Source organism: Canis lupus, chromosome 9 (genome assembly GCF_048164855.1).
Source record: "Canis lupus baileyi chromosome 9, mCanLup2.hap1, whole genome shotgun sequence".
Lineage (NCBI taxonomy): Eukaryota > Metazoa > Chordata > Mammalia > Carnivora > Canidae > Canis > Canis lupus.
In genome coordinates, this window is record NC_132846.1 from 55,689,454 (window position 1) to 55,698,857 (window position 9,404).

Consider the following 9,404-nt stretch of genomic DNA (forward strand, 5'->3'; position numbering starts at 1 on the left):
AAATATTTCTATGATTAAATACCCACCCTGCCACGGTGTGCAGAAGGAAGAAGTGGAACTTGGAGGTTTATTTCAGGCAACTCCTGGCTTCCTTTGAACTGGTGTGCTCCCTTGCTTGGTGCAGAGGCCCAGTTCCAGAAAGATATGACTATTGGAAAGAGTTCAGTGAAATGAAAGAAAATATGGTTTGTGGCAGGTTGGAAGTATTGAGTTCTTAGGAACCATCAGAGGCCAAGTATATAATAAACTTGAGTAAATGACAAGATGATGGGGAAGAACAATTGCCCAGAGGTTTGTGGTGGGTATAAACACCTAGGAAGGAGAGTAAGTGGGGAAGAGGGTTTCAACAGCATGGCTGCAAGCAAGTGAAAGAAAGGAAGCTCTCTTTCTGCTGAACTCCAAATACTTATTGTTTATACTCTTCTCTTTGGAATTAGTCACTTTTATCATCCAAGACATTTCCTGTGTGCTTTTGTATTATCACCTGACCTTTTACCTATAGATGACTTATTTCCACAGTATAATTATGTTATGGGATGGTAGAGGCCATGGCTATTCTTTTATGTCTCCCTGTCAGTGAACAAATTATACGGTTCTAATTCCAACTCTGCTAGTTCACTAGTGACAAAAACTATGACAAGTTATCTGATTTCTGTAAGTTTTAATTTTTTTCTGAAAAATGGGGCTAACCATATTCACACTGCAGAGATTTAAGGAAGTGTAGTGCTATATAAAATGTTTGGTCATATTAGGATGTGAATGCCATCTATTACCTTTCCCTCTCACAGTGGCTAATTCCATGACTGACATACGCTAAGCATAATATTGTACAGTTATAATACAAATCAGCATAATATATGTTTCATAAATGGGGTATAAATATACAGTATACATACATACTTTACATAAACAGATATACAATATAGAAGGTAAAAATATGTATCTTGTCCACATGTTATAAGCTTTTATAGCTTTGTAAACCTTGTTTTACCATTTATGGATGTCCATGTTACACATGTGTTGGGTATTACCTATCTATGTACATATTTAATATACACCTGGACCTTCAGAAAATGAAATTAGCTTGGATATTTCTTGCGTTGGGGAGGTCCTAAGTAAATTCACCCGACCTGCAATCCAACTTCATGTTCCAGGATTTGACTGTATGTAAAGTGCTGTGAGGCTCATCTGACTGTAACCTATAGGTTCCTGGTGTTTTAAAAGCACCAGCGTGGTCCAAAACTGGATTGTATCAAATTGCACAGACAGATCTTTGAGAGATTGCTCCATTTAATGAAGAAGGCCACAAGGAGCTTGGGTAGTATGGCCTAATGGGGATTTTTCATTTCCAATGGCCATTTTTATGAAATCTCTTCTAATTGATTATAGAATCTGAATTCAAGGAGAACAATCAGCTGTCAGTAATTCCTTTTAAGCTCTCACACACTGGAGCACCACTTTCCTTTTCAAGTGCTCTCCTCTCTGTGAGGGGGATGAAGCAGCAAAGGGAGGGAGGGTAGGTAGCTGGTTTGCATGCAGCGAGGACAGGCAGATCAATCAGGCTCACAAGAGTGTCTTAATCAGAGGCCTGTGGTTCACTGTGGTGGCTGAGAGCTACCTCCTTGCCAATGGCATCTTCTGTTTAGAGATGCTATTGATTGCTCCTCTCTGCTTCCCTTTTGGGAGTTTCTGGCTGCCAGGCAGTGTCAGGAGAAGGGCAAGGGGCAAGGAGTTTCCTTAACGGTGCATGGGATTTGGAGCCAGTATCTAATTTCCGAAGTGGCAGACGCAGTGCCACTCAATGCAGACTTTCTGGAAAGGTGATGAGTAGGGATGTATAAGGCAGCAGTCCTGAGGCAAGATGCCCATAGAAAGATAGGGGAGGTTGCTCTAGTGAGGGTATAAGAAGTGTGTTCAGTTTAGATGAGAAGAGGGCAGTGCTCTGAAGGAGATCATGCTGAGTGCATCAACTCTGCTTGGAAGAAACTCCCAGTTAAGATAATTTTTCCAGAGGGCAGCCCAGGTGGCTCAGCGGTTTAGCGCTGCCTTTAGCCCAGGGCCTGATCCTGGAGACCCAGGAGCAAGTCCCACGTCAGGCTCCCTGCATGGAGCCTGCTTCTCCCTCTGCCTGTGTCTCTGCCTCTCTCTCTCTCTCTCTCTCTGTGTCTCTCATGAATAAATAAATAAAATCTTAAAAAAAAAAGATAATTTTTCTAGAGAAATGTAAAATCTGGAAATCAGGCAGGGACTTCATATATAATGGATCTATTTGTAAACTCTGCATATAAATCAATACTCTCACATTGATGAGCGTGCAAGAACATTCTTAGAAACTGACACCCATCACAGATGAAACTTAAACTATTTTGGGCATGGGATTGGGGGTGGGAAATATATAATTTAATTATTCTTGATTCAGAGTTTGCTGTGAGGATGAATAATTGAACACAATCAAGGACATTTTTTTTTTTCTTCCAACTAGAGAAATAATGCTGGGGGAGAGACACAGTGGGAGGGACACTCAAACCAATTTGAGATTATAAATGAGAAGATAATACAGTTTTGTATATTGAATGGTTATGAAAATCAGAAATGACTCCTTACTGCTTGACTGTTGTTAAGCAATTCAGAGGCAGATATACAAAATGGGGTAAACTTAAACTCCAAATGCTATAAAGTAGCAAGCTGTGAGAGAAATTTGAGAAATGTGAAAAAAGGAATTTTTTCAAGTTTCAGACAGATGTAGGCTCAAGTTTTAGGTCAACCATGTATTATGTCATTTTGGCTAAATTCTCTATTTTTCTGAAACTCATTTTTTTTATGGGTAATATAGGATTAATATGTGTGTTAGCTCCCCCTGCTTTACCTTCCAAGTCTGTATCAATTTTCCACCTTTCTCTGTTCTCTTTGCCTCAGAGACTGATGGCTGTGACTGCTTTTCCTGAGCTCTCCTGCTGGCTGACATCAGCCAATAGGAGATACCAACCGCAAAGGAGAAAAGGTCCAGTATCTCTTCCTCACTCTCTCCCTACTTTGGCACCAGGTCCCTAGAAGTGGCTTTGTCCTGGTCATGACTAGAGTTTTTGATATATGGATTCTTCTCGTGGTTTCTACTCTTACCAGACTCCAGTAATGTTTTCCCTTTTTGCCTCACAACCTGAGGAAGTCAAATAAAGGCTTCCCAGTGTTGCTAATCTCTGAGTGCCCCACATGCCTTGTTTATTCCCTTAATCCCGTTTTCCACACATTCATTTGAACTATTTAAGGTGAATCCTATTTGGAACCATGATTGATATTTAACGGTTGTAGAATTTCAAAGGAAATATTTAAGTATCCACTCAACAAATACAGAAAGGTTTATACAACTCACTCCTTGAAAATTCCTCAAAAGATGATGTGCTAGGCTGAATAACGGCCCCCAAAGCGGTTTAGGTTTGGGGAATACCTGGAACTTGTAAATATTACCTTATATGTGGAAAGAGATGTGATTGAATTAAATATCTTGAGATAAGGAGATTATCTGGGTGAGACAAATGCTATCACAAGTCTCCTATTATAAGAGGGAGGCAGAGGGAAATTTGATACAAAAGAAGAAGGTGATGTGACCACTGAATCAGGAAGCTGCCCTGCTGGTTTTGAAGATGGAGAAAAGGGTCAAAATGCAGAGAATGGAGCTCTGGAAGCTGGAAAAGATGAAGAAACAGATTCCCCCCTACAGCCTCAGGGAGGTGTCATGACTCAGATGACACCTTGGGTTTGGCACAGTGAAACAGATCCCAGACTTCTGACCACCAGAACAATAGAAGACTAAATGATTGTTTTAAGCCACCAAGTTTGTGGTAATCTGTTATAGCTGTCGTAGGAAACTCTCAGTGAATATACCAAGGTCCAAGGGTTAGCTTGCAGGTTGCAGTGTCAGAATGTAATTCTTAGGCACCACATCCCTTTTAGGGATGCACTCCCATGAGCCAGGATATGAGATGGATGCATAAAATCACAATGATGACTTGTCAAGTTTCTGTGTGCGATCTAACTCTCCCACTGACTGGAAGGCGTGTCTTTCTGTCCAGTCCATTTTCTCCCTCTAGGCAGACAAGCTTGGTAAACTGGTCCATAATCAGAATCAAGTAAATTGACTTGTAATTAAAAAATAAAATTCTGCCACATAGATGGGAATCTTCGCCTGTTTTTGACTCTTCGGCAGACAAATCTGGAAAGACAAGTCATAACTGAAAGTGGCTTGTAGAACATTGACTCTGAACAAAGACAGTTAGATTAATTACTTGCTGAATGGCAATGGGATAAGACAGGAGCATTTGGATTGCTTTGGCTAGAATCTTATTATCTACCTCCCTAGTAGTGAAGGCTTTGCCAATGGGACCTGGGTAGCTGCACTTGTTTTGTAAAGACCCCTCTCTTTTAGTCTATATCTGGATGATGACTGCCAAATTAATCCCTGTGACTCTTCTCACACGAGTGACCATCCCTCTCTCCCTTTTTGGGGATATGCAGAGACTTTCATTCTTGTCAGAATAAATTCTTGCTGGCACAGAACCTATATAGTTTCTTTAAAGTGCCATTGCATATCTCATTACGTGTTGATAGAATAATAAAACCCACAATCTTATTTTCCTTCTTTTTAGGTTGTAGTGGAGAGATGTGCCATAATGTTTTTCCATAAACTGATAACTAATCTTATGAGGATCATACAAGGTAATATACATAAAATTGCACTCTGTTCCATATAGAGGGAAATCAATAAATGTCATTTCTCTTACCCATATTCCTCGAAAGTCTGGAGTATGGTATGGTGTAAGAATGTGTCAGAAGGTTAAAATTCAGAATGAGAACATCAGAACCTGTCATCCTCGACAATCTTAAACATCTCAGGGAAGCAGAATACCCAGCATTTAGAGCCCTGTTTCTTTGTTCTTTTGATGAAACACATATTGTTCATGAAAGAAATCTATTTTTTTCTATTTCACTCTGATCTAACTACAGAGATACTTTCAGGCAGGGGCAAGATTTCATTTTTTCCAAGACTTATGAAATTCTCACTAGGCAACACATCTTTAAAAGACAAAGTCTTCATTTTACATGTTGATATATCATAGAAAAATAAAATTCAATGATAAATACGTTTCACTTAACTTAATTTGTAAATCAGATTTTATATTGTGATTTCTGAAATATACTCTCATCAAAATTGAATCTTGAAGAATAAAAAATATTCATCCTAAGAATGTAGCAAACTTAAAATTATATAATTAACCAAATACTAATAATTTCATAATGAAGTATTCTCACAAACTGTTATATATAATAGTATGCTTAGTGTAGCAGAAATGAACTCACCTTTCAAAATCAGATCTGGTTTCAAACACTGGTTTGGCACAAAATTCTTCATCTCTAAAATGGACTGGTAAATAAAATTGTGTGGGAGTAAATAATCTGCTTTATAATTAGGTATTTGTGAACAATAATGGAAATAACTGTGTTTTTTTGATGAGGATACAGGTAAACTCAATAATTTATGACAATAAATTGACAAGGATTTTTGGGAAGAGAAAAATCCTTTCATGGAAAAATACTTAACTATTTTTTTAATTTTTCAAAATCTCCAGCTTTTTTTCCCCTGTATCTATCTGATTCTCTTACCTGCCCTGTCTAGACATGCTTACTAGAGGCAGTGAATTCATCTGTAATAGAAATACTGTGTTATGCCCTGTAAGTTACAATAAACTAGCACCTAAAAAAAATAAGAGTTAGACAAGGAAGAAAATGTATTTTTGCATCATGGCAAACTATAGGCATTATTCCATATGCTTTTTCAAATCACCTGGTGGTGAGCTAAGTCCCTATTTGGTGTTGCTTGGCTGTAGGCAATGGGGAAAAATGATTCCAGGAAAAACAGGACTGCTTTATCACCCAGCCCCCTACAATTTTGGAAAATAGTTACTAGAAGTCTTTCTTTGCCTGAGTCTGTCTGTATCTCCTTAGCACAACAGCTAACATTCTCATATTGTCTTCCTATAGTTTTGATGTAATCACTTTAAAATGGAGTAAAGACAGTTGAACAGATACTTTTATTATACCCCTTCCCTTTTTATTTTGTTAACTCTATTTTGTTTTACAGATAAGAAAACAGAGGCGCAGTTGGTTAGATAATATTCCAAGTTAATTTGGTTGAATTCTGGAAAATAATTTCCCTCCACTGGAAAAATACCTGATTTAATTATTTGTGGATAAATAAAGTGAGTATCAGATTAAGGAAGTAAGTAGTGAATGAAAATATTAGACTGGGACATCTGGGTGGCTCAGCGGTTGAGCATCTGCCTTCAGCCCAGGGCATGATCCTGGAGTCCCAGGATCAAGTCCCACATCGGGCTCCTTACATGGAGCCTGCTTCTCTCTCTGCCTGTGTCTCTGCTTCTCTATCTCTCTGTGTCTCTCATGAATAAATAAATAAAATCTTAAAAAAAAAAAAAGAAAATATTAGACTGAAGCTTCTGGAATACAGACCTATCAGATAGCACCAAGATAAGTGATTAAATTTTCTTTTACTGCCTAGAAATAATTTATTTATGACAATAGATGTCTACACTGCACAGAATAGGGATAATCCAGACTACTAAATCATATTGCCAAGTGGCTGTGAGGATGGTTGAGTCATGATCTCCAGGTATTTTTCCTTCTTATTTAACATTATTAAAGTGTAGACCCCTGTGGACTCTGAATTTACTAAAGATTGTAGCTATTATTATTACTGATGGCAACCATAACTGAGGAAATTGGAAGAAAATATAATTCAAAATTGGATTGAAACTAACAGAGTAACTTGTTGCACGAAAATGTACACAAAAATTATAGAGTGCTTCCATATCATATAATCTAATTGTCTTATATATTTACCTAAGTTTACAATTCAAGTTCCTACACAGATTTTTTTAATAATCTGCCTCCCATTGCCCTAACAGTTCAACTTCTTCACTTCTGTCACTTTTTCTCCACCTCCAGAAATCTGTGAAGCCTGAAGGAGTGATAGGGATAGAAACTCTACAGAGATTAAGAGCTCAGCTCTGGAATTTGATAGATTTTATTCTGAATTCAAGTCTGGCTATTTTGATGCTACATGACTTTTCACATGTTACTAAGCCTCAGTTTTTCTCATCTATAAAGTAGGCATAATAATAGAACTTACCTGAAGGACTTATTGTGATGAATATTCATTATGGAGTGCAAAAATCTAAGCACCTGGCATATAGGAAGCTCTCAATAGATGATGAGTTCCCAGCTGTTGTTACCAATGCTAATAATGAAAGTCTGATTTGGTAACCATATATTTTTACATTTCAATGCTCTCTGTAATTTTATACCTTATAAATTCATTAATTCATTTATTCAACAAATGTTTTTTATTCTTTCAGAAGTTCCCATGATATATTAGATGACGAATTACAAGGCAATCACCAGAAAGAAAAAGAAGACTACACGACTAGCCATGTTCTGGGGCTCCCTTTCTGTTTATTTTGAAGGGTAGTCATTGGCTTAGCCAAAAATTCACCTGCCATGAATTATATCATATGCTCCTTAAATATGAACAAATAGAAATGTTGCAGTGTGACTTGTGTTATATGAATTTTGGGGAGTTAGTAGGAGTTTTTCAAAGTCTTCATGATCTCTGTGCTTCCATGAGTGGAAAGCTGTTTTGTTTTATTTTTGACCAAATCATAGGAATTAGGTTCTGATGGTAGAAAGCTTGAGTTTAACAAGCCAGCATTCAAGTTGGACCTTATAAACATGCCCAGATCTGAGGCATAAATTGAAAACTACATGAGAAGAGGAATCTGTTCTCCACAGAGAATTTCTCTGAGGAGGGCCCTTCAGAGTTCCAACATTCCTATAAGGTGGTTTAAAATTTAGAGATGAATCTCTGTACTCCATGCCCCAAAAGACGTATGCACTTAAAAAAACACCTCTTTTACCAACTTGATTGTTTTTAGGCCAAACTTTTAAATGAATCCTTTACTGTAAGCAAGATGGAAATGACAAGGCAATGGGCACTCTTACACAATAAATGAAGTTTTAAGCTAATGTGACCTTTCATTTCCCCCAATTGTCTTTTTCCTATTAATCCTGATCTGCCAATTATTGTTTCATTATGCTATGCTTCTAATGACTTTGCCTGGGAGGATTAAAATTTTATTAAAATTTGGAACATTCCTTAGAAGAAGAACTTGAAAAAAAGAAAAAGTATTAATTAAAGGTAGCATTTCTCTGGCTTTCCCACCATACCTTCTATCCAACTAATAACCATATGTTATTTATTTATTTAAACTTTCTTTTAAAAGATTATATTTATTTGTTCAGAAAATAAATAGTCTCCATGCAGGGAGCCCGATGTGAGACTTGATCCTGGAACTCCAGGATCATGCCCTGCGCCAAAGGCAGGCACTAAATCACTGAGCCACCCAGGGTACCACCATCTTTTAAAGTATAGTTTATCTTCTATTCCATAAGCTTTCTCAGACTATGTCAATTGAATAATTGTATTTTTGCTTTCATTGTTTGCTTAACACAATTATAACTTAATATTTCATTCTAATCTATGGTAAATTATTTGTATAGACTGTCTTAGGTCCTTCACTGAATTTTAAGTTTTTTGAAGTCAGAGACATGGCTTATTCTTATAGTCCTAAGCACTATTCTCTTTGCCAACAGCAAATTTTAATAATAACTGTATTGATAATATTAGTGCCATTTTATATCAGGATCATTGTATGATTTTACAAAATATTCCCTGTATGCTATCTCTTGGGATTCCCTAACTTCCAACTGCCCAATGAGTGAAGTATCTACTCTAATTTTGCAGATGAGGAAATAGAATCAAATAAAAATTTATCAAAATACTTATCAAAAGTGCCTACCATCAAATCTGCTGGTTACTAAGTAGGAAGATTTTACTGTTATTATCTCAACTCTGACTTTATTGTGGTTAATGCATAGAGGCAGAAATAGACTTACAACATTTCTACTCTTTAGAAGACCCAAGAAGGATCAAGATTACGGGATGAAAGGGGACAAGTTATGTATGACTTTCTATTTTTGGATCTGCATATGCTGTTCTTTCCAGCAGGAAGAAAAAAAGTGGGAAAACGCAGGGCTATACAGCACTTGTATATGAATAGGAGAAAAGGAACTTCCTTTGGGTAGTGCCTTCAGCACTGTGTTGATTCACAGAGCCTTATGCCATATTGGCCAGTGTGTTTGGACACAGCCAGCATATTTAACTGTGTACAATTATCTAGGGTAAGTGATGAGAGAAAGGTGGCTATGGAAGGGACTATGTAGTCCAGAGCACATAATAATGTAGAAGGAATAAATGATACTGGAGAAGTTTGTTG

The 9,404-nt window shown here is 37.2% G+C and overlaps 1 long non-coding RNA gene across 1 annotated transcript; it reads left to right on the forward strand.

The window, feature by feature from the left end:
- Positions 1-2,913: 2,913 nt before the first annotated feature.
- LOC140639463 (uncharacterized) lies at positions 2,914-8,052 on the forward strand. Its single transcript, XR_012036175.1, has 4 exons — positions 2,914-3,001; positions 4,644-4,713; positions 6,137-6,254; positions 7,428-8,052. It is a non-coding gene; the product is annotated as an uncharacterized lncRNA (long non-coding RNA).
- Positions 8,053-9,404: the final 1,352 nt, after the last annotated feature.